Source organism: Cetorhinus maximus, chromosome 15 (genome assembly GCF_964194155.1).
Source record: "Cetorhinus maximus chromosome 15, sCetMax3.hap1.1, whole genome shotgun sequence".
Classification (NCBI taxonomy): Eukaryota; Metazoa; Chordata; class Chondrichthyes; order Lamniformes; family Cetorhinidae; genus Cetorhinus; species Cetorhinus maximus.
In genome coordinates, this window is record NC_135893.1 from 48,869,170 (window position 1) to 48,893,347 (window position 24,178).

A 24,178-nucleotide genomic window follows, 5' to 3' on the forward strand; every position below is an offset into this window, starting at 1 on the left:
TTATGAATCCTGTTAGTCAGCTGTTTGAGTGGCCAAACACTAATTCTACCTCTCAACTAAGGGAGCAGTTAAGAGGGATGCGCATATGAAAGGGAGCTAATGTCCTAAAAGTGGTAACTGCACAGAAAGGCACTTTAAGCATGTGGAGCACAAATAACCATGCACAACTTGCACTGAAAGACACATACAGCTGCAATTATTGTATTGTGTAGAAAGGAATATATCACATATATATAAGCCATTCTAACCTTGTTATTAAACCAATTTGTTTAATGCATTTGCAGCATTTTTGGACATTGCAATAAATCTTTTCCTTTGGTTCAACATCACAAATTTTCCAGTCCCACCCGTGGCGGGAATGGGTACAGGCAGGACCGGAAAATTTGGAGAGCAGCCAAAAGTCGTTGCCTTAGGGACTGGAAAACCCCGCCACTGTCAAAATTTGAATAACTGGTGGTGAAAGATAGAACACTGAAACCTAATCTTTATTCATTTACAGGCTTTGATTTATAGAGATACACATTGCATTATTGTGCACTTCCACACAAAACCCCCCTTTCAGCTTCCTCCTATTTATATATATGAACAAAGGTGAATCTCCAATCAATACCCACCACCACAATACAGTTATCACCCAATTGATATACAAATAACACAGACCACTCCATAAATGTAGAATCATAGAATCATAGGATGTTAGGGCACAGAAGAAGGTCACTGGCCCACTGTGTCTCCGCTGGCCTTTAAACAATCCATTCAGCCTAATCCCACTTTAATGTACATTGAGTCCCCTAGTAACCAGCATACACCTTCACTTACCTAATGTCTAGCCTACCTAAAGAGGTTGAGTAGATTCCTTGAGCTGAATTTTACCAGGTGAGTGGGAACCCTGATGTTGGGATGAATAGTGGGTCCCGAAGCCACACTTGCCAACAGTGGGACCCACTCCACAATTTTACAGCCTCCTAACTGGCTTTGTGGGCCCACGGTCTAATTGAGATGGCAGGCGGGCTCATGATGTTGTTGGCCCAGTCACAGGGCCAGTGGCTCTGAAACCTGAGCAGCACCGCCAGGAGAGATGGTCACTGCTGAGGAATGCAGGAGGCCTCAGCAGTTAGGGAGGTAGGAAGAAAATAATGTAAAAAATTAATGGAGCCGTGGGTCAGAGAGGAAACCACTCCATGGGGTCGTTGGGGCCATGGGTGCTGCCTTCTCTGTTCCCAAAGGCTCCTCCTTTGGCCCATGAGGCCTTCCCTCCTGGGCTGCCCCCTCACTTTAGCTCATGGCCTCCTCACAAGGCAGAAAGTCACCCTGCTACTGGCAAAATGCTGAAGGCACAGCAAAATGGCCCTTAATAGGGCCTTTAATTGCTGGATGTTAATTGGCTGCCCGCTTCTTTGGGGTGGGAAATCTGTCTACTTCTGGTCCCACTATTGGTAAAATGTCCTGAAGGCAGGACTGCATTCGAAAGCCAATCCGACCTGGGTCCCCGCAAATTTACCAAGCCCCATACCTCTCAGAGTCAACCATGCAATATGGGACTGGAGAGACATGTAGGCCCAATCTGTTAGAGGTTCTTGCACAAATAACAGTGGAGAACTAATTGGAATTTTCCAGCAGGTTTTCACGCCTTTGTGCTAGTCCATAACTGACAAGGTTTATTTAATTAAACTTCTGAACTCATGACCTCTAGGCTATTAGTCCAGTACCATAGCTACAAAACAAAGATATTTCTCCAATACCGACATTCAATATAAAACTGACCCTTTTATTTGTCTTATGTGCATATTCATTACTAGGCGTCTCCGGTCTGCACTATTGCTCTTGGCTGCAGATTCTGGAGAGATAATGGTGTACTGGCAACAACACTGTACTGGAAATCAAAGGGCCCAAGCTATTGCACTGGGAGTACGGGTACCACAGCAGTGAGTGGAGTTTAAGTGCAATTAATTAATAAATTCACTTATTTAATTTTTTAAAATGCTAGTCTCCGTAATGGTGACCTTGAAACTCTCATTGATTGTTGTAAAAGCCCATCTGGTTCACTAATGTCTCTTTGGGAATGAAATCTGCCATCCTTACCTGGTCTGGCCTACATATGACTCCATATCTACAGCAAGGAGTTGACTCTTAAGATGTGGCAAACCATTCAAAAGTGCATTGGCTTCGGCGTGACCATAAAATCCCGCTGCTGTAAAATTCCACTGGTGTAAAACTCCACCCTGTATCTTTTTTTCCCAAAAAAAGTATACCCTCATAATACTTCCACAACACACAGAATGAAATGAGATTCACTCTCATTTCATTACAAGACTGGGAAAAAACACAAATAATAATAACAAAAACAAACAAAACTCCTACACACACATTCACCCACACTCAGATCTTCCTTTTCACTCCATGGGTCTGTTTGGTTGAGGTTTGTGTTGTTTCTATGTGGGTTTTAAACTCTGGACAGAGCATCTGCAATCATATTATTTTTCCTTGTGATGTGGGAAATTTTTAAGTGATATGGTTGGAGAAACAAACTCCAACGAAATAGTCCCACATTTTTGGTTTTTAATTTTACCACAAAGGTTAAGGGATTCTGTCCTGTATAGACTATGGTCTCTGTGCAGCCATTTTAATTATATATCTCAAAGCATTCGAGAGCTAGTAATAATCCTAAGGTTTCTTTCTGGACTGTGCAGTAAAAAAACAGGTGTCTTCTCTTTTTGTTGTTAAAGGGGGAATTTCATGAATTTGAAGTGCTATTTTTAGATGTCCCGGTTGCTGTAGATAAGATTCCAAAGCTTTAATCAGAGTCTATCACATTGTTCTGTGCTTCATTATCAGGGCCAAAAGTCAGTCACAAAGCCAATGAAAGTATTACATTATGGGAGAGACAGAGGCAGCTGATCAGAAGGTCTCAATCTTACTGATAAAGAACAGTAAGTTAAACATTAAATGGGAGCAGGAGGAAACAATTTGGTTCTTCGTGCTTGCTCCAACATTCAACCAGATGATGGAAGACCTTTGACCTCAACTCCACCTTCCTTCAGTGTCCAAATATCTATTGACCTCTATCCTGAATATATTCAAGGACTGGGCATTTACAAATCCCTGGGGAAGAGAATTCCAAAGAATTCATCGCCGAACCCAGAGGACCAATGAGTTCAGTCTGAAGTCATCAGCCTTCAGGATCTGTATTGGCCTTTAACTTTATTGGATTTTAAATTGCTTCATCCGTCCTCCCACTCTGTAATCCATTTTTGTGTGGGTGAACTTTGAGTGTGTGCATGAAAGGTGGAGCATTTTTTTATTACTTTACTTAGACTGGGTTAAGCACAATAAATACTATTTCTTTTCTTTTCAAAAAACTCAAGAAAACCTGTCTGTTTGTGCCTTTTAGAGTCGCAGCACATAAACAGTTAAACATTCCTGGCAAGCTCATCCTTTCTTAAAAAAAAACCTATAGTGGCCAAACGAGGAGTGGGAAAAGAAGGGAGTCATCCTACCCCTCTCACCTGGTGGTAACAAATGTTCTATGTATCAATGAGATCACCTCTCATTCTTCTAAACCCCAGGCAATATAGGCCTAGCTTACTCAATTCCCCTACATAGGACAATCCCCTCATTCCAGGAACCAGTCTAGTGAACCTTCATTAGACTCCCTCTAGAGCAGGTATGTCCTTCCTTAGGTAAGGAGTCTAAAATTGAATAACTGGAGGTATGTGGAGGCATTGAGAGTTGAGTGTGAAGCTGGAAGTATTGGAAGGTATGTGAGGGTGCGATGGTGTACCTCGATGTCAGTCCCTGCGTGCCAGAGAATGCTGTTGTGTGAGTGAAGGGGGCATGATGCATTCAGCAATATGAGAGGTTGGTGGTGCAGTGGGTAAGCGATGTGATGTTAAGATGCATTCACTGACCCTGGCAACACACATAAGGCCATTAAACTTCGGTGGTACTGCTGCCAGACTCTGGGAATTAACCTCCCTGGCCACCTGTTCCCAGTCCCCACTGAGCGTGTTCCTTGAGGACACCCAGCAGAAACATAGTCTCTCTCCTCCTCCGTTCTGCTGAAGGGTCATGAGGACTTGAAACGTCAACTCTTTTCTTCTCCGCCAATGCTGCCAGAGTTTTTCCAGGTAATACTGTTTTTGTTCTCTCTCCTCCTGTCCATCTCAACCACTAAGGCATCCAGCGTTGCATCCATGAACCTATGAGCTCCCTCTCCACCCCTTTGCTGATTTAGAATTGCAGCAATAGAAATAGGAGTTCCTGTGACTTAGTGTAGCTCCCCTTTAAGAGGGAGCAGGCAGTCAGTAGAATGTGTTCACTGTGAACACTACTTGGCCCCTTGCTGAATATGCTGGCCAGCAGCATTGTGAACCTCTGTCAGAGCAGTGCTGCAACCATGTAGATGAGACAGCATGACATTTGTGTGCTGCCGATACCTCCCTGACAGCAGGAGCAGACAGGTCACAAATTGTAAACCCTGTACCTAAAAATTTTTGCGGACCAATTTCTAGCTGTTAGTCCCTACAGGTTACTGATATCTCCCCTCATGCTGACCCTGAGCTCACCTTGTCCATGAGACCCACTTCCTGCTCCATTCAATCCTGTTTCCACCAAACTGCTAACTACCCATTTCCCTTCCTGTCCCCATGTAGCTGATTTTGATAATGTTCCCTCTCTCATGTACTGTTCCACTCCTCTTCAAATCATCTGTCATCACCGCACTTCCTCAAAAAAATCCACCCTCGATCCCTCAGATGCGTTTTAGAGAAGACTTGCTGAGAAGATTGATGGAAAAGGTGAACATTAAAATGGATGCTATTTTCAGGGAGTGGGGAGATTGGCATCTTCCTTCATTAAAAAGACAAAACACAGACTAGGGATCTTCAATTCTGGTACCTTTCACAACCCAAATGAAGTACAGTCACTATCGTAATGTAGGAAAGCTGACTGCCAGTTTGTGAAGAGCAAATTGCTTAAAGCAGGAACAAAATTAATGACCAGGTCATCTGTGTTAGGTGTTGGGACAAGATTGAAGGATGAACAAGGGAAAACATACTCTTCATCAAATAGTACCACAGGATGCTTTACGCCCATCTGTGAGGAAAGATGTCACCTTCAACAGCGTATTGCTCCAATTGATCACGTGCTCAGGATTTGACCTTCTAACTCAGAGGTGAGAGTGCAACCCCTGGGCCAAGACTGACCCCTCTCCTGTCCTCTCCTACACTTCCAAGAGCGGTGTCACTGAACAGTGACGGAGAATGCAAAACCTGGCAGAGATTCATCACCCAAGGGCAATGGTAGCAGTTTAAGGGCTGCTGAAATGTGTCTGCCTAGGGTGCAGAAAATAAGATAAAATCATAAATTAAGCAAAATAAGTTTCAGAAAATTATGTGGGGCTCCTGACGTTTTAAAATAAGCTTTCATCACCCTTTTAAAAAATCAAAATCAAGCATTCTGGCCTCGTATCTCTACCCACCTCTGCATATGTAGAGGAAAGGAAAATGACCAAACACCCACACCATCCTACTATTGCCAAGAAACAGAAGAATGTGATACTTCCTCCTTCACTGTAAACAAGAGGTTTTCCATGAGAAATGGAATTTTCTTATTATAGCCTGATGTGGTACATCTAATGTTTCAGGAAGAGGAAGCCACATTAATGTTGCTTTGTAACTGATAGAAGGATCTTTAGCTGTTAGGTCCATTTACCAGGCACTCACTACATAAATTATTCACCTAATTAAATGTGTTATTCTAAGCTTTGTACATCATGGAATGCAAGCAATAGGATTTCTGAAACACTATTCACAGTAGTATTTATTTAAATGTGTACTTTGCCAGTCTGTGATAGAAAACAAATATTAGTTTTGCATCGTACAGTGTGAGCACATTGGACACTATTCACAAAAGGCTTGTGTGTCTGAACAGTTTACATTCTGTGCTGAGGGGAGGCAGACAGACAGAGTGGCAGACAAAGACTTTTTCTGATACTTCTCTTTTGATGTTTGCTTGGTAAAGGTACCTGGAATGTCATGTCAGCAAATAGTTTGTCAAGCACAGTGTGTGCCACTGCCTGTCAATGTAGGGACGTGTTCACTGCAATTCAACCATCGTATTGTGCCTGGAGAGAAATGCAGATAGTTTGGACACTATCTAGACTGGCAAAGATGTTGTTTCATAATATCTACACCTGAAATGCAAGGTATATTCATCTATGATGTACTATTACAACCTGGACACAAGTAAATCAAAGTCTGACACTGAGGATGTTGGTGGGTAATCTCTCAATCTCCCACCTTAACTTTGGTGGAAGTCAAGAAGCAACAGCATTCACCACGGGGCATCAGGAGAACAATCATGGATATTCTAATCTTGCCAGTTCAGTAATAAAATCTGGAAATGTGGCCATTAAAGCTGAAGTTACTGGTAATGTCCAGCAGATTGGATATCTCACTGCCACACTCCGTTATCGGCCACCAAACACATTCATCCTCATGAAAGCTTGTTTTCCTGCACCGATCTCACAAAGCAAACAAACTCTTCCTGGCTCAACTGGATGACTATCCACTGTCAAACATTCTCTCTCGCCCTGACTCCTATATTTTTCCTAACAAGTAAACAAAGTGTTTAAAGGAAATGAAATAAACACAGTTTGTTTAACCTCTCAATGGGCCAGGCAGCACCTGTGGAGAGGAACAAAGTTAACAGGCAGGGTTTTCTGGCCCCACCGTCGTGGGCAGGATGAGAAAATTTGGACGACGGCTAAAAGAAATATTGTCTGGAATTTTCTGGCCTTGTTGGCATCGGGCGTCATGGCGGGCGTGAGCGGACAATTTGGTGGGAAGGCCAAAAATAGATTTCATGCCGTTGTGAAACCAGGGCAAGAATTTTTGGGTCGGCGAGCAGGGGCGGGGCCCGCTCACCGATGTGTAAAATGACGCGCGGTGACATCGGGCGTGTGTTCCGACATCACCGCACGACATTTAGATTGTCAGTTCAGCGGGTGTGCAGCCGAGTCAGCTGCGTGCCCACCCAACTGTCAAAGGCCTATTAAGGCCATTAAGAAAATAATTAAAGTTATTAATGCTGCCAGTCCAATCTTACGGTTGGCGGCAGGCGAAGAGCCCAGGCGGCCTTCGCAGTTTTCGTGAAAACTCATCCACAGGTGGGATGAGGTTTCATGAAGGGTTTATTAATTAAATAAAAAATTTTGAAAAAGTTACAGGCCCCGACTCAGAAATTCCACCCCCCCCACCACCGACGCCCCCCCCCACCCCCGCCTGCACAGGGCTCAACGCTTCTGGGTGTGCGTCACTGTGTTTATTTCATTTCCTTTAAACACTTTGGCCCGCCCACATAAAATGACGGCGCAGCCCCGATCGGGTTCACACCCACTCCCACCTGCCCCCACACAACCCCCCCGATGGGGGGAAATTTCTGCCCCATTTGCGATCGTCCGCTCCACCCATCAATGGGGGGCCATGTTTCCTGCCGCTGCATGTCGGGAACGTCATTTTAATACATTTGCATCTAATTATAAGCCCTGCTCGCTGGAATCATCCCCCCATGTCAAACTTTCCACCCACGTGGGTAGGAAAACACGTCAGCCCAGAACAGGTCTGGACAAGCGTGATGTACAGAGGCCTGGACTTACCGTTAGGGTCTTGCTCAGATCACAGGCATCCGAGGAGCAGAAGATGCTGGACCCCTACAGCTGCCGGACCCTGGAGGAACATGTGCATTGCATGTTGGGTGGATTCTCATGACAGGGCTCCACCGTGAAATAGCTCACGGAAGGTGGGAGGTCTCGACTGATGTCTGGGATCAGCTTCGGGACACCAGGCTCTAGGCCATAGTCTGCAACAGATGATCATCGGCCAGGGGGTGGGGGCAGGGGAGAGGGTTGGATGGGAGAGGAAGGTGCGGGGGGTGGTGAGGTTGGGAATGGGGGGAACAAACGTGTTGGGGGGGTTGAAGTTGGTGGAGGGAGAGAGTACCGGGGGAGGAGGGTGTAACAGGAAAGAATGCGGCAACTGGGGAGGTAAGTATAAGGGGCGAGGAAGGTGTAAGTGAAGGAGTTTGGAGGGGAGAAGAAGTTCGGAGGAGAGCAGGACTTCCTGGGGAGTAAGGAGTTTGGAGGGGGGGGGAAGTGTCCAGGGGGAGGAAGGAGTCCAGCGGGAGGAGGGAGTAAGGATGGAGGAAGGAGTAAGGGTGGAGGAGGCAGTAAGGGTGAAAGAGGGAGTAAGGGGAGGGGATGTCCAGGTGAACGTGCAAGGGAGGGGTCTGTGGAGTCGATGACTGTGGGAGCAAACTGAGGGTGGGTGTGGTAGGAGGGAATGGTGAGTATGAGTGAGCCGGTAGGGTGGGAGGGTGAGGCTCCGACGGTAGTGGTAGAAGGGATGGCGAGGGTGGTTAGTGCGGATTCTGGGACAGGCATGGATCCTGGGGGTGGGAAGGAGGAGGCCGAGGAGGACAATGTGAATGGGGGTGAGATTCTCAGGGAAGTAGGGAACGTGTATGTTCGCCTGGATATCCTGGAAAGACAAGGGTTCGGGTTGGTAGGTGACGGTGGGGAGGTGGAAGGTGATGCCGGGTGGGTCAACAGTGATGGGAGAAGAGACATGAGTAACTGGGGGAGGGGAAGGGACAGGGGAGCTGAAAACAAACCATCCTTCTGAAATTGAAAGTGAGCAGAGACTATGTTGGGTGGGAACATGGGAGTGTGATCAGTGGGTGGGTGGAGATGCAGGTCAGCTCAGATGGACAACTGAAAGCGAACCCTAGCAGGCAGCATTGAAAATGCTCAGGACATTGAGATGAGTGCGATGGAGGAAGATCCGCGTGTGTGGGAGTGTGTTTGCACGAGGCTCCAAAAGGCCCTGCCACACACACACCTCTCCCTCCAGAACTACTCATCCGGCTGTGTGCAACTGAACTGCGAATGGTGGGGGTGGGGGATGCAGTGGGAGGATTCATGAAGCCTGTCGATGAAGCTGAAAGACAACATTACACATTGTTCAGTGAAAGTGAATATATTTTCAGATTATAAAGTGACAAAATATGTTCGCCTGTGCAACCACTTGTGATCAGAATTTCTTAACATTTCTAGGTCTACCACTTCTTCTAGGTGCTGCCCTGACACCCGCAGCACGGGTGGAGACAGCCTGTGCAATGGTTGGCCCTGTTGCCTCTGATGCCTTTGGCATGGGACCTCTGGAAAGCCGAGGCCTTGAGAGCCCCAGCTTGCTTTGGCTGTCCTCCTGTGGGCCAGCTGCTCCCTCTACAGTGACAGAGGGTGAGGTTGAGGGGGTCACAGGCAAAGGTGACTCAGAGGGAGAGGACAGACTCTGAGATTCCTGAGTAGATGACCCAGGGGTGTCCAGCTGCCGCTCCTCCTCTTGTCAGGTGCCCGTAGGCCCCGGCCTGACTCCTTGAGGGGAAGGAGCACCATGGGGGATGTCGAGGTGCCCCATTTCCCTCTTGCGTTGCTACTGCAGGAACTCACCCATGGCTCCCGCGATGAAGTGCAGGTCTGTGCGCACCTTCTCATTCTGCTGGACCAGGGTCTCCCTAGCCTCCGCCACCCTCCTCAAGGGGACCCCCATATGCACACATGTGGACACCACTTCATCAGAGAGCAGGCCTCCACCTCACATAACACTCTGCTGAGGGCTTCCAACAGCTCTACATGATGTTCCCACGCCTTCTGCTGACTCCCCAGGATGAGTTGAAAGGCCGAATCCAGAGGCTCGTCATATGACCTGAACCAGACAAATGCAGAACCTGACCCCAGCAGTCCTCCAGGTGCTAGGGAGCTCGGCCGAACCTGCCTCCTCCTGCTGCGGGACATGTGTCCATGCGGTGACCACCAGATTGTGAACCTGAGCCTACTCTAGATCTAGGTCCCACCGAGGCGTGTGTCTCTGCTGGTGAAGGGTGTGTGTAAGCGCTGTGACGGGTCTTCCAGGCTGCTTATTTCCAGCTCTTCAATGGAGGAGGTGTTCTCTTGGCTGGAGGTGAGGATGTGGATGGAGCTGAGGGACTGGCTGGCTGAGGGTGTTGGTCACTTGGCAGAGCTCACTGTGAACCAAAGTAAAGTTAAGTAGTGCATGGCAGCAGAGTCGTAAGTCTTAAAAGAGCACTCACGTTCGAATTGAGAGAGGGATGATGCGGTGCAGGATCCTCAGGTGGGTGTTCACCATCGACCTTACCGGCACTGCAGGCAGGGTCCACATCCTCACCAGTCAGCGTGATGGCACGCTACTCAAAGTGAGTGAGGGGCCTAATGTAGGCCACTCCACCCCCGGTCTGGGGCTGCTCCCAGCTGATGTGAGTGAGCTTCTCCTGCATGAAATCAGATGGAGAGAGTGTGAGCAGGACACATGGCACTGCGTGGAATGTTTGTGTGGTGAGTGGACCAATGGACAGGATGAGGATGTGAGCTCGAGAGGGTATGAGCCTGATGGAGATGTGAGGGTGTGTGTGAGAGTTAGTGGTGTTGTCCCTTGAGGTGTGTGATCCCTGTGGGTGTGTGATGGGTTTGTGAGTGTGTGAGTTGAGAGTGATGAGAAGAGTGAGTTACCCTGGCAGAACGGATGAGACCATTCATCCTGTAGCGGCACTGGGTGGCTGACATTTTTTGCAAGTCGTTGGTGCTGACCCCCGCTGCCACCGCCTCTCATGCTGGTTTGGTGACCTTGCTTGCTGGTCTTCACCTAGAATGGGGGTTGAGGACTTTGAAGCGGGCCGTCAATGTGCCCAGTAGGCGCTCGAGGGAGGCATTGCTAAATTGTGAAGGCAACATGTTTCCTCCCCTTGGCAGCCATCAGCTCCCAGCAGCTTGTGATCCCTTGAAGAGAGCTAGTTCTGTGCAGGGACAGCCTTTAAATATGGCACCCAGTTTACTGAAGGCCTGATGTGATGGTGGGGCAGGCGAATCAGAGGCCACCCCACCAGTGCTCCAGTGTGTTTCCTGGGAATACATTATTAATAAAACAGGATGCACTGGGAATGGAACGAAATGCTGCAAAAAGCAGCCATTGTGGCCGACCGGTAAAATGTCCTTTTTCCTACACGCTACTGCACTTAGTGCAAGTCTGGGACGATTCCACCCATAACTCTGTTTCTCTGTCCACAGATGCTGCCGGATCTGTTGAGTGTTTCCAACACTTTCTGTTTATATTTCAGGTTTCCTGTGTTGGCAATCTTCATTTATAAACACTGACCTGGATTTGCCATCTGTCAATTTCCTATACCACCCTCCCAAAAGATGCTGCCATGATTTTCCATCTACCCACTCTGCCCCTGCCCTTCAGGGAGGATGTGGCTTCATAGTCTCTAATATTTATCTCTCTTTCTGCCTAGTTTCTACTCAGGAAACACTACCATGCTATTGGGAACAGTATGGAAACTACCATGATAGCCAAAGGCCACTGGTTACAATGGGCAGAATCTTCTGCTCTCTCTAGTGGCGTGTTTGGAGGCGGGGGTGGGAAGACATTTAATCAGGCGGGAGGATGGTGGGTGAGCACCCGGCTGCCTTCACCCTGATTAAGTCCAGGGCATGGAGGCATCCTTGAAACCCTTTCTGCCCCGCTGCCAACTGAGGCACTTAAGAGGATAATTAAAGACCACTTAAGAATGTCATCCCTCTGCCACTGGTATTAACCCAACTGTGGACAGGCCTGTTGCCATGCAAGGAGCATGACAAGTAAACCTGTCGGGCAGCTTGTTGTCTCCTGGGGGTGAGGGCAGGGGTGTCCCTCCTTCAGAGACACTCGGAAGCCATCAGGAGGTGGTCGGGTTGGGGGTGGGGGAGGGGTTTGCTGCTGACAGCCATCTCCCTGTCCTTGCTGTCAACCTCCCTGAACCCCCTATACCCTTCCGACCCTGCGACCCCCTCCCACCATTATTTATCTGTGGCCTGGGTCATTCCACAATCCACGGGCCTCCAGTGGTTATCTTTCTTGCAGCAGCCACTGCCTCCCCAGTGACGCAGCTGAGCTAAAGAGCTGACAGCTTCTGATTGGCCAGCAGCTCTCGGTAGGTGGGACCTCCGCCCCGGGATCCTGGTCCCGGGGAAAGACCCACAGGTGGCCTCTCAAAAGCCTGAGTGGCTCGTGGTTTGACGGGCCTCCCCGAAAAGAGGCAACACGGGTTTCTCGCCCACTCTCCAGCCAGCAGGCAAGCCCCCTATTGCTTCCACAAGATTCCACCCAATGTTTCTACAGGGATTTAAAGACTAGTAATAATTTCCATCGGATCCCAGTATTGAGCTATCAGGATTTACAGGAAGTTGGATTAACTGAAAACAAATAAACGTCTGGATTTTCCTGTAATAATATTGACGAGGCTAATTGCACTCCCTGTACAGGGTAAATCTGACAGCAACTTCAGGCATTTACACATGTGCAATTAAAAGCAGAAATCCAGATGTTGCTTTCATAGAGAAGCCCTGCTCATCCATGGGGAGTACTTGCCAATAAACTAAACACAAAAATCCAAATAATGGACAGAATTTAGGCTAATTACTCAATTGCCACACACTAAAAATGAATGAAAAATTTAGGATTATTGCTGGACAACCTCTCTGGCTCTGAAAAATTAATTTTACAAATGTGAAGTTTTATTTCCTCAAAAGAAAATTAACGTTGCGCCTTCAATTTTTTTCTATTTTTCTATTTTATCTTTCTCTCTTGATCTCACCTGTATGTCTTAACCTTTATTTCACTTCTTGGATAATTTCCATGTAACTTCTTTATTTTTTCACTGGATGTGGGCATCACTGGCGAGGCCATCATTTGCTGCCCTTGAGAAGGTGGTGGTGAGTCCCCTTCTTGAACCACTGCACCCACAGTGCTGTTAGGGAGGGATTCCAGGATTTGGACCCAGTGACAGTGAAGGAACGGCGATATATTTCCAAGTCAAGATGGTGAGTTGGTTGGAGAGGAACTTCCAGGTGGTGGTGTTCCCATGCATCTTCTGCCCTTGTCCTTCTAGGTGATAGATGTCGCAGGTTTGGAAGGTGCTGTTGAAGGAGCCTTGATGAGTTGCTGCAGTGCATCTTGTAGATGGTACACACTGCTGCTACTGTGCGTCAGTGGTGAAGGGGGGGAATGTTTAAGGTAGTGGATGGGGCGCCAATCAAGTGGCTGCTTTGTCCTGTAACTTATTTAACTTAAATATAACTTACCTTTGATGTTTTCTACCTCCTGGTTTGCAGCCTGCATGTCTCAGTGAGAATTCCTTCAATCTGATTGGTTGAAGAGTCTTCCTGCTGCGAGCCTGCTCATGGACTTCACTGATTTCCTGTTGTGGGCCCTGCATAGGGCCAGCCACTCGATTAATAGTAATCTCCGCTAACAAACTCACAAAAAATTTCTGAACAAGGTCAACAACAAAAAACATTGCATCTCCACTGAGAGCAAAATCCAGGCCAATGGATTTCCCCTCTTTGAATTCCATTGTTTCTATGCTTTGAGGAAGAGGCTGATGAAGACCTGAAGCCTATTTCTATCAGGGGTTCAGTACTGTCAGTGGCCATGTTGCTAACACTGCTCCAATTCTTGATGCCACTGGGCATTCCATCAGTTAACAGTGTGAGACTGTATTAAAATATTGGGGATGCCCTATTTTGTCTAGCCATAGATTTCATATCATTCCCAGCAAACCTGCAGCAAACTCTTCAATGTTATCAAGTAGCAAGATTCTCTCTGAGTCCATGCAAGGCACACTAAATTTTATCAACAGGAAGGGATTTCACTCTGTGAAAATGCAGCTTGTGAGTGCTGCCAGCCACACCATGTGGTTGTTGGATGCTGTATTACCCCTTTGTTCTCCAACAATCAAAGATGCTTGAATTGTTCAGCCAGAGCAATGTGTCAGGATGGTTGCTTGGAGATCAGGGTTAAACACTACAGCGATGGCTGGTGTCATTAATGTGTTATTTGAGCACTGGGAGTGACAGCAGATTCAATTAAGCTTTGAGTGCTATCTGCATCATTACTGAAGAGACCATCAGTTATGTGAGGTCCCCATGATCTCTTATTTAGGCTGAGCAGATCTCTGCAGGGCAGCCCAGCAAGGATAGAAAGCATTATAAAAGGCAAGCTTCACATTGCACCACAAGGATTCAAAAGGAACTTTTCAACCACTGTTTCCAGTAAAAAGGAATAACTATTTCTCCAAGGGTCAATGATGCTGTTGATGATCATTTGCAATGCTCATAATATCACAATTTCTCATCAACATGTCTACCTTTGTTGCCAAAAACTCTTCTTACATAACCTAACCTCTGCATCTCTTACCCTCAATGTGAGAAAGCTGTAAGGTTGTTGTCTAGGCTAGACCAGTGCAGCTCTCAAGGACTGAAATGGCAATGTCTCAGTGATAGTCATGATGCTCTTGAAGGACCTATTTCCAGTGTTATACCATTGATGCATTCAATGTCTGCCTGTTCCTGGTCAGAATCTCCCTCCTGTGCAGGTCCTGGGTTGATGGAACCGCCATAACGCCAATTAGGAGAAACAGCAAATTTCAACCATTACTTACTGCAATGTTCTAGGTACAGGCTCAGTTGGCCTAATAATGATTTGAGTGAGAGCAGACCAAATAATTACAAATAGCTGGCTTACAGCTTGAGTTGTCAGCTATGGCTCAGTTCGTACCACTCTTATCTCTGAATCAAAAGGTTGTGGAGTAGGACTTGAGCACAAAAATCTAGGCTGACACTCCAGTGCAGTACTGAGGGTGTGCTCCACTGTTGGAGGCACTGTCTTTCAGATATGATGTTTAACCAAAGTCCTGTCTGCTCTGAGGTGGATGCAAAAGATCCCAGTGTAAAGAAGAGGAAGCTGTTTCTTCCAATGGCCTAACTAATATCCCTCAGTCAACAACACAAAGATAGATGATTTTGTTCAATTTGCTGTATGCACATTGGCTCCTCTTTCCTGCATTACAACAGTGATTACACTTCAAAATGAATTGACTGTAAAGCACTTTGGAGCATCCAGTGGCATTATAGAAATGCAAGTCTTTCTTCTTCAAACAAGTTGTCAAAGCTCTGAGTTAAGATGCTCTTGAGGAAAGCTATCAGTTGTGCCTGCCACTGTAGACGCAACGATTGCCCTTAAATTTTCTCCTGATGTTTCATTGCTGCACAAATCTCCTGGATTTCCACATGTGCTAACATTCCTCTTGCGCTGTGTAAGACTCCTCCAACTTATTAAATAACTGCAGCATTTGAGAGGCAATTTCCTCACTGCCTGCATGGGATTTATACTCCTGAAACATAGATCATTTACACACCAGGCCCTGAGATCTGGATCATTGAGATCTGGGTTCTTGGGCTCCTCAACTGAGACCAGGGGCAGGACTTTCAGCTTGTCTTGCAGGCGCGTGCCCGACACCCGAGTGTGAAATAGAGCTCGATGACGTTAGGCTAGCGTCCCAACATCATCGCGCAATCCCGCGATATTTCGGTCAGTGGGCGCACGCGAGAGTCGGCAGCGCCCCAGCTGACAATTAATCTGCCTATTAAGGCCCTTAAACTGGTAATTATGTTGAATTTTCTGCTGCCCATCCAACCTTATGGTTGGCGGGCAGGCAAATAGGCCAGGCGGCCTTTGCATTTTTTGCAAAACCTCATCCACGGGCAGGATGAGGTTTCCAACAGTGAATTTAAAAAAATAAAACTTTTTAAACTCATTTTCAATATGTCCCTATTCATGTGACAGAGTGACATTTAGGGACATGTTTCCAATATTTTTCAAATCTTTATATTTCGTTTTTAAGCGCTTCAGCTCCCTGAGGTAGCTCTGTGCCTTCAGGGAGCATTCGGCGCTTGCTCCCTTGTGCATGCACACACTTCAGCACTTGTGTTCCTCCTGCTCCCACCCCGGCAGCGCTGAGACTCTCAGCGTGCGTTTCACACTGGCTGGCCGTTAATTGGCCAGCCAGCATGAAATCACAGTCAGGGCCCATTGCGGGCAACAGACCGTTTCATGGCCACTCCTGGGCCCGATCATCCCGCCCGTCCGACAAGGGGAAAATCTTCCCCCAGCAATATATGTATAGCTGGGCCAACATCCTGGAACTCCCTCCCTAACAGCATTATCTGTATCCTCACCATTTCCTCCAGGAAGATTTGGCTGAATCTTCATTATTCCCTCTCAGCTCCTCGTCATTACTGATGCTCTAACGATGATTTTAACTCCACTGCCGCAGCAGAAACAGGGCCGGTGGGCAGTTAGAAACAGCGAGTATCTCAGCAGGCAACAGGCCGCATGTCTTTACTTTCAGTTCACTCTTCTGTTCCACTGGAAGCAAACTTCACCTGAAACAGTCAGGGACTTTTTCCAAATATGCAACATTGGACTTGATTGCAACTTTAAATCTGAATGGAGAAGCCTGTGTGAAGAGGTTATTAGCTATGAGGAGAGATTGGAGAAACTCGGATTGTTCTCACTAGAGCAACGGATATTGAGGGGCGACTTGATAGAAGTTTACAAAATTATGAGTGGCATGGACAGAGTAGATAGTCAGAAGCTTTTTCCCAGGGTGGAAGAGTCAATTAACAGGGGACATAGATTTAAGGTGAGAGGAGAAAACTTTAGAGGAGATGTGCGGGGCAAGTTTTTTATGCAGAGGGTAGTGAGTGTCTGGAATTCGCTGCCAGAGGAGGTGGTGGAAGCAGGTACGATAGTGGTGTTTAAGAGGCAGCTTGACAAATACATGAATAGGATGGGAATAGAGGGGTACGGACCCCGGAAGTGCAAAATGTTTTAGTTTGACAGGCAATATGATTGGCGCAGGCTTGGAGGGCCGAAGGGCCTGTTCCTGTGCTGTACTTTTCTTTGTTCTTTGTTCTTGAGATCAGTTAAGGTATGTTTATTTTTCCGGGAGAAGCTGAAGTTATCTCCTGGACCCCATGGGAATATTTAGGACACCACACCCTTCCTTTGAGACTGTCCAAAACCCTGCCCTGAAACTTACTTGAATAGGCTGATAGCCTCCTGCTGCTTAAACAGCCCCTCCCAGCCATTTGCCATCTATTATGGGCAGGTAGCTGGCCAATGGCATGTTGCTGATGTCTGGGGAGATTTAGTGCTCATCTCACTCCCACTCACCCTAATCCAGCTCCTGGTTAAAACTGGGGCTTCTCTGTTCCATCTGGTAATCTACCCTCAATAATTATAGCCTCCGGGTGCAGTGTTTGAATAACATTGACAGAGTCGGTGAATCAGGTACAGAAACACACAGTGTGGAGCTGACAGGCACCAGCTTCTGTGAGCGATGCAATGGTCATTGATTATAGGAGGGAACATTCTTGTTTGTTTAGAAGACTGAGCAATGATTGGAAGACTTTCAATGATTCAGAATGCCTGAAGATTGTAACTGCTCACAGTACTGCAGGTAAGCCACCCCATTGCCGATCTAAACCTTACAGCACTTCCAGTCTGGTTGCTCAGGAGTTTTATAAACTCACAATGATGTCTACATAAGTCTCCAATGGTTGCTGTTCCTCCAACTATTTATTTTATTGCTGCTAATTGTGGGTGGCCTGGCTCTGACTTCCAGAGACATTTTTTTTATTCATTCGTGGGATGTGAGCATCACTGGCTAGGCCAGCACTTATTGCCCATCCTTAATTGCCCTTAAGCAGGTGGTGGTGAGCTGCCTTCTTGAACCGCTGCAGTCCATGTGGTGTGGGTACACGCACAGTGCTGTTAGGAAGGGAGTTCCAGGATTTTGACCCAGCAACAGTGAAGGAACGGCGATATATTTCCAACTTAGGATGGTGCATGACTTGGAGGGGTTCTTGAAGGTGGTGGTGTTCCCATACGTCTGCCACCCTTGTCCTTCCAGGTGGTAGAGGTCGTGGATTTGAAAGGTGCTGTTGGAGGAGACTTGCTGCGTTCCTGCAGTGCATCTTGTAGATGGTACACACTGCTGCTACTGTGCATCGGTCATGCAGGGAGTGAACGTTTGCAGATGTGGTGCCAATCAAGCGGGCTGCTTTGTCCTTGATGTTATCAAGCTTCTTGAGTGTTGTGGGAGCTGCACTCATCCAGGCAATTGGAGAATATTCCATCACACTCCTGACTTGTGCCTTGTAGATGGTGGACAGGCTCTGGGGAGTCAGGAAGTGAGTTACTTGTCGTACAATTTCTAGCCTCTGACCTGCTCTTGTAGCCACAGTATTTATATGGCTAGCCCAGTTAGGTTTCTGGTCAATGGTAACCCCCAGGATGTTTTTAGTGGGGGATTCAGCAATGGTAATGCCATTGAACATCAAGGGGAGATGTTTAGGTTCTTTCATGTGGCAGATGGTTATTACCTGGCGCTTGTGTGGCGCCAATATTACTTACCATTTATCAGTTCAAGCTGATAAATGTCACCCCCATTCTGGTTTCATCATGCTTTAGGAGTGCCTCTTGGATTCCAAATAGGCCTCATTGCATTTGTCTCTGCTAATATTACCTGCACAGGTACTTATGAGACTCCTGAGACATTGAGCATTGCAGAGATCTCTGATGCTTGTCTCACTTGTGCCATAAGGAGATATTGGGATAGTTGATCAAAAGCTTAGTCAAAAGGTAGATTTTAATGAGTGTCTTAAGGGAGGAGAGAAAGGTAGAGAGGCAGAGAGGGTTAGGGAGGAATTCCAGAGCTCAGGAGCCAGGCAGCTGAAGGCATGGCCACCAATGGTGGAGCCATTAAAACACGAGATGTGCAAAATGCCAGGGTTGGGCGATTGATGAGACATGGGGATTGTAGGGCTGGAGGAGATTACAATGATAGGGAGAGGAAATTCCATGGAGGAATTTGAAAACAAGGATGAGAATTTCAAAAGGGAGACATGGACGAGCCAGGAATCAAAGTAGGTCAACAAAAAAAAGGTTGAAGAGTATTTGGTGGGGGTTTGGATATGAATGATACAAAGCCCCATGTAATTACATGTATGGATGCACACTATCTGATACAGATATAAGAGACTATAACCTCAGCATGATTTTATTTGAATCTATTTAATTTGACAGACACATGTGCCACATCAGGATCTGTTTAACGCCCAGCTGGAATTTGCGTCTGAGCAATCTCTGGTCAATGGGAATCTAAAATAGATGTAGACTTTCGTCATGATTCTGTAAATGCTCTGATTTCTGGCTGGCTCCAACTAATTTGGTTCCAGACAAGTTAGTTGGAGCCAGTCAATGGTTAGGAAACTCAGACAGGCTGTATAATGCGCAGCTGCATTCAAAACCCCCTGTTTTGCAACCACACTGAAGATAAATTTCACCCCCAATGGGTCCTGAAGTAATTCTGCAGAATTGCAAATGAGCTAACAGACCATGTTTAAAAAGAGGGTCAGATTTAACCAAGGCAATGACCAGCGCATTATCCAAACATAAATTGTGACTAAAATAATGGAAATCATTTCAAAAATGATGCTAGTAGTGTATCTATAGCAACACCTTAATGAAACACAGTGAACATTAATGTAGACAGCCAACGTTTTGCTTGGCAAAGCATCTTTGAGGATTTTATGAATAACAGAGCTCTTTATGATGTGGGCTGTTTGGGCTTTCAGAAAATTTTACATATAATTCTAATGAAGCTAAAAGTCATGGGAGTCTGGGACTCAATAAAAAGCAACAGCACCAATGAAGGGTTAGCATCAGATTGGAGGGAATCTTGTCTCTTGAGTGGGGTGTGGAGCTCAAAGCTTAGATTCATGCTGTTTGCTAACTCCATAAATAGTGTGGATCCTCAAATCACTGGTGAGTTTGGTCAGTTTGCAAACAATGTTGCAACAAGGGAAAGTACAGAAAAGGCAGTGAATAATTTAAATTAGTTATGCATCTGGGCAGAAAAAACAACAGGAATTTAATACTAAGGATTGCAAAAATGTGGTAAACCCATGAGTGACATAAGTGCAATAATGGGCATAGATTAAAATAGAAATAAAGTAGAAATTAGAAATGTTGTCGCTTTCAATATTAGGACAATATTGAGCAAATGAAAAGGCAAATAAAATGTTGGGTACAAGGCCAGAAAAGTGGCATATAGATCTAATTTGCTGCACTTGGAAATTGGTCACGGCAGGAGACTCCCAGGAGGATAATGGAAACGCTGTACGGGTGTCCTCAAAGCATCCCTGAATAGGCCAAGCATACATAGGAACTTAGGAGCAGGAGTTGGCAATTCGGCCCTTCGCACCTGCTCCGCCATATAACCCTTGATTGCCTTGTCTATCAAAAATCTATCTAAATCAACCTTGACTAAATTCAATGACCCAGCTTCCACTGCTCTCTGAGGAAGAGAATTCCACAGGCTCATGAAAAAAATCTCTCCTCATCTCTGTGTTAAAAAGGAGACCTCGTACTCTTAAACTGTGTCCCCTAGCTCAAGCTCTCCCACGAATGGAAACATTCTTCCAATATCCACCCTGTCAAGTCCCCTCAGGATCTTTTATGTTTCAATGACATCACCTCTCATTCTTCCATACTCCAAAGAGTATAGACCTTTCTGTTCATAAGAAATGCCCCTCATCCCAGAAATGAGTTGAGTGAACCTTCTCTGAACTGCTGCTAATGCAATTATATCCTTTTTCAAATAAGGAGACCAAAACTGTACACAGTATTCCAGGTGTGGTCTCACCAAGACCTTATACAGCTGCCGTAAAACTTCCCTACTTGTATATTCCATTCTCCTTGTAATAAACACCAACACTGCATTTGCCTGCCAACTCATGGGAGTCCCCTGGCATGTGACCAACCAAAAAGGAGAAGGTTTATTTGGGGAGGAACCAAACACATTGAGAGACTTTGTTGGGAAGATGTAGAGGTGAAGTTGAGGCATTGGAGGGGGCGCACAAACCTCCAAACAGCCATCTACCCAGCCCTTCAAGTACCACCTGACCTGCATGTGGCAGACTCCCAGATCACCCATCGGACTGATCAGCCATTCCAGAACCCATCGAACTGGATTGGAAGCAAGTCACCCTCAATCCTGAGGGACTGCCTGAGGAGGCATAGATCGAGGTTATAGTGAGACTTTACAATATAACAGCACACTTTTCATATCACTCTTGAAGTACACTTGAAAAGTTTCACCCTCTCTCCTGGAGATTTAGAACTACCAGAGGCTCCTAGCCATCTGTAGTTAAATTATTGAATCTTTTGGGCTAAATGATCTTTCTTTCTCCTGATTGTTTCTTACTCTGTGAGCTCACTGATCTACAGTGGCTCCCGGTTAAGCAATTTTTAAGATCCTCAACCTTGTTTTCAAATCACTCCATGGTCTAGCCCCTCCCCTGTCCTGTAATCTCCCCTATCCCTCTGAAATCTCTGTGCTCCTCTGATTTTAGCAACTTGCACATTCCCATTTTTAATCGTTGGTCGTCGTGTGTTCAGCTACCAAGGCCCTAATCTCTTTAATTCCCTCCCTAAACATCTCCACTACTCTACCTCTTTTTCCTCCTTTAAGACACTCCTTAAATGCTACTTCTTGGGCAAAGCTTTTGGTCATCTGATCTAATATTGCCTTACATGGCACCACCACATAAAATATCAATTTTTATTTGACAATACTCCTGTGAAATACCTTGGGGCATTTCACTACATTAGTGGCACTATCAAAACACAATTTGTTGTTATAAGAACATAACAGCTTATGGGAACAGGAAACAAGTGTCAGGTCCAACAACCTCAATCCTTCCGATAGATTAACTCATTTGCCTACCTTATTTCTCAGTTGCTTTTCTGCCCAGCATTGTTATCTCCTGATGCAGTTAGGATGGAATAGGTTTCCGTTGTTACTGACTTATGCAACAATTCCATTGCCTTTTGGGTGAAAACTTCACCCTCACTTTTTTTCCTATAATGAATGGTTGTGAAATGTTGAACTGAACTGAGGACAGTGACAGTATAATAAGTACTGGGTGTATCAGTCAATATTTAACACAGTCCTGCTAGTAACAAGAGAATGCATGGTAAAAGCAATCTTTAAAACATGTCATCAAACCCATGTTGAAGACATAGGTTTACAATCCAAAAACTGGTGTAGATTCCTACTGATATTATGAAATCTTAGATACTACTTCTCAAATTCCTCCCCAGTATTTGAGAAACAAAACAGGTTACAACCTAATCTTGATCTTCAGTAATGTAATGTATGCAGAGAGTTGCCTAATTTAAGATGATGCAATCAAGAACAGTGGCTCAGTACAGTGTAAACACAATAGGCCAATTGTGTTGCTGCTTTCACAGATCAAAGTGATCAAAACTGCTGTAAATAAAGGTGGTGCCAAGATGTTTGTAGCATTCATTACAATAATCTTGGGCGAGATGGCACCAAATCGACATTTCCATCTGGCTATCACGGGACTCTACACCCTAGCAGTTACTGATTTTCACTGAAACAAACCCACTATCCAGCTCACACTATCAGGAAGCTGACGTCATTGGAAGCTGGGCTTGCTTTCATTCATTACATCAGTTCTGTGATGGGGGTTTGGCAGCTTTTGAATGCCAGTTATTCAAAACATCCCAGTCATACTGCCACATCCTTTCTGATGCAAACAAAATGGCCTTTATGTGGCAGAGGTTAGCTTAATCTAAGCAAACTGTAATTGCTTACTTCAGTGTGTTCCTTCCGCATATTGGAGTATTCTCATAAAGCGCAACGCTTGACATGAATCTAAATGAGTGAGATGCCGCTTACTAAACAAGAATGTGCTGTAATCACCAATGTTCTTTATAAATCTCACAGGGAAAATACAGGATAAATCCGGATCTTTATTCTACAGTAAAGGCTTTCTAACTGCCTTAGATTTCAATTCCATGTTGCAGTGTGTTCATTTTATAATATGACAACATTACACTCATAAAATCAGTGTTAAATAATCAGCAGTACCAACGAGCATACCTGTCTTTTCTTCATGTAGCTATTAAACTGTTTGGAATTGATCCTGACTTTCTCCAATGGTTTAAAATGAGTGATAGTGAATCCGCATCTCACCCCATTTGTATAGCAGTTGTTTTATACTACCACAAAAAATTAAATTACGCCGTTTATCCACACTCCAGGAGACTGGCACAGTTTTTGAGATTGCTTGGCTTTTTAAGATAAAAGTTACGCAACTAGAGTAGCTGAGCTTTTGAACTATATGTGGGACCCACTTCATTTCTTTTTGAGGAAGAAACTCGATTCACTCTCATGCAAAAATGAGCCATTAATGCTCAGATACTAAAGCCTCATTGAAAGGATACTTTTCAATTATTCAACATCAGCTATTCTGAAAGAACCAGTAAGTAGTAAAAACATTATGAGACACACGGAGGTGGCGACGTCAGCCTCGTGGTTCAGAAAATTTATCTGGTAGCTCGGTGATACAACCCAACAAGATCTTAAGGTCAGTTCCTGATTTGCACTCGGTTTGACCTCTAGGGATCTGGTAGGGTTGCAACAATTCGCTTTGTGCCTGAGGTGAACAAGGGGAAAAACCAGCTCCAATTTCCACTCGTGGTCACTATTCAGAAAGTCCTACAGGATAGGACAGAGTTGGGTCCATTTGTATTGTTAGCCTCATTCAAATAGGTTCATATATGAATGATGATCATTTGGATGAGGCAGTGCCTGCACCAGTGGGGTAACACACAAGATGAGGTTTGAGGAGTAGGGAACCAGACAAATATTGGTGAAAGCTTAAAGGAATACAGTAATCAACCAAATATTGACCGTATAATAGATTGGAACCATTTCAGTTTGTCACATTATTCTAAGATCGCTTAATCAATTTTCAAGTGCTGAGAATGGCCTAACTCTCATTCTGCATTAATTTAACTTTTGAACTGAAATTAAGCAACAGCTTTATTTTAAGATTCTCATCCTTGTTTTTGGATCCATCCGTGACCTCCTCCCTCCTTATCTCCGTAATCGCCTCCAGCCCCTAAACCCGCTGAGATATCTGAGCTCCTCCAATCTTGGCCTCTTGGCAGCATTGATTTAAATTGCTCCACTGTTAACAACTGTTTTCGAAGCCCTAAGTTTTGGAATTCCCCCCCCTAAAGTTCTCCATCTCTTTGCCTCTTCACCTCTAAGACGTTCCTCAAAACCTCCCTCTTTAACCATCTGCCTGAAGAGCTCCTTTATGTGGCTTGGTGTCAAATTT

At 45.6% G+C, this 24,178-nt stretch overlaps 1 long non-coding RNA gene across 1 annotated transcript in view; it reads right to left on the reverse strand.

Annotated features, from left to right (window-relative positions):
- The window catches only part of LOC144690655 (uncharacterized), a 177,263-nt gene extending 155,340 nt beyond the window's left edge, over positions 1-21,923 (reverse strand). Inside the window, exon 1 of the long non-coding RNA XR_013578928.1 lies at positions 21,748-21,923. This is a non-coding gene — a long non-coding RNA (uncharacterized LOC144690655). The remainder of the gene's footprint in view (positions 1-21,747) is intronic.
- Positions 21,924-24,178: the final 2,255 nt, after the last annotated feature.